We start from the raw sequence: 1,362 nt of genomic DNA on the forward strand, positions 1-1,362 counted from the left end.
AAATCGCATAAAGCTCTATTAAAATGAATGTTCCCTATTTCTATAGGAATAGTGAAACTTTTCGAGTATTTCAACTTCCAAGGTACTTGTCTTGAAATAATCACACTACAGGAAGCACTTAAATTATCTTATTCTCCTACCTTGATTTTCTTATGCCTTGCCATCATCACATTTAAAATTTTGGCATATTTGGGAACCTTCTTAATTAGCTCGATTAAAGGTAGGTTAACATTTAAAGTTTTAAATAGATTCAAAAAACTTACAAATTCATCCTCGTCCCTCTTCTTTCTTTCTTCTAATCTTATTGGAAATGGGACTTTTGTGATTTCAACATCTTTAGATATCTCTTTTCCTGTCTCAATCGTTGGTGTTTTCCCTTCTTCTAATTCAAGTCCGTCTTCTACTTCCATAGGATTATCTTGAGGTTCATTAGTATTATCCACAGTTACCTTCAGGGTAGGTATTTCTAGGCTACTTAGTACTTTTCCTAATTAGAGTGTTATAGCTTTCATATGTTGTTTTCCTTCTCTCCGTGGATTATCTTCCGTGTTACTGGGAATGCTTGAGGTAATTTGTCTTTTGATATCACCCATCATGCTTATCAATTGGCTCATTTGATCCTCAAGCTTAATCAATAATCTTGTTGAGTTAATGTACTTAAACCGCACCTACTTAATGTTTGTTCTCATTAACTGCATCTCCCCCTCAATTCTATCTAAACGTTGACCACATCTAGTATGGTCATTTGGGTTGGTTTTGTCTTGGGGTTTCTGCAAATAAGGAGGTTTGTAATTAGTAATTTTTAACTTAATTTAAATTCTTACCTCCTCATTGGTTTCCTTCCCATCTCAAGTTCGGGTGATCACTCTAGCCAGGATTATATGTATTCGAATAAGGGTTTCCACCTCTATTCCCAATGTAATTCACATCATTGGTAGGATTGTTGATATAATGGAAGAGTGGCTTGTCTCCTTCATACATAGACGATGCATAAGCAAATTCGATATGGTTTAATTTATCTATTATTTACGAATACTTATCATCCTCTTGAATAGCTTTGACCGTAGCAATTTTCTGGCCATATGTGAAACGTTCAATTCGCCACTAATAGGAGTTTAATGCCATATTTTCAATAATTTCGTACACATCCTCGTACGTCTTGTTCATAAGAGCTCCTCCTACTGTTCTGTCTAGTCCAGATCGTGCGTTTGCATCCAACATATTGTCAAATACCTGCAGTCATATCCACTCAAGAAATCTGTGATGTTGACATTTTTTAATCAACATTTTGAAGTGTTTCCACGCCTCATAGAAACCTTATCATTCTATCTGCCTAAAGACATCAATCTTTCTTCTTAGTTG

At 35.1% G+C, this 1,362-nt stretch overlaps 1 non-coding gene across 1 annotated transcript; it reads left to right on the forward strand.

Annotated features, from left to right (window-relative positions):
* The first annotated feature begins 1,255 nt into the window (after positions 1–1,255).
* On the forward strand, positions 1,256–1,362 carry LOC128032294 (small nucleolar RNA R71). The gene has a single exon (XR_008188422.1). It is a non-coding gene; the product is annotated as a small nucleolar RNA R71 (small nucleolar RNA).

The sequence above is a fragment of the Gossypium raimondii genome, chromosome 8, assembly GCF_025698545.1.
Source record: "Gossypium raimondii isolate GPD5lz chromosome 8, ASM2569854v1, whole genome shotgun sequence".
In the NCBI taxonomy this organism is placed as follows: Eukaryota; Viridiplantae; Streptophyta; class Magnoliopsida; order Malvales; family Malvaceae; genus Gossypium; species Gossypium raimondii.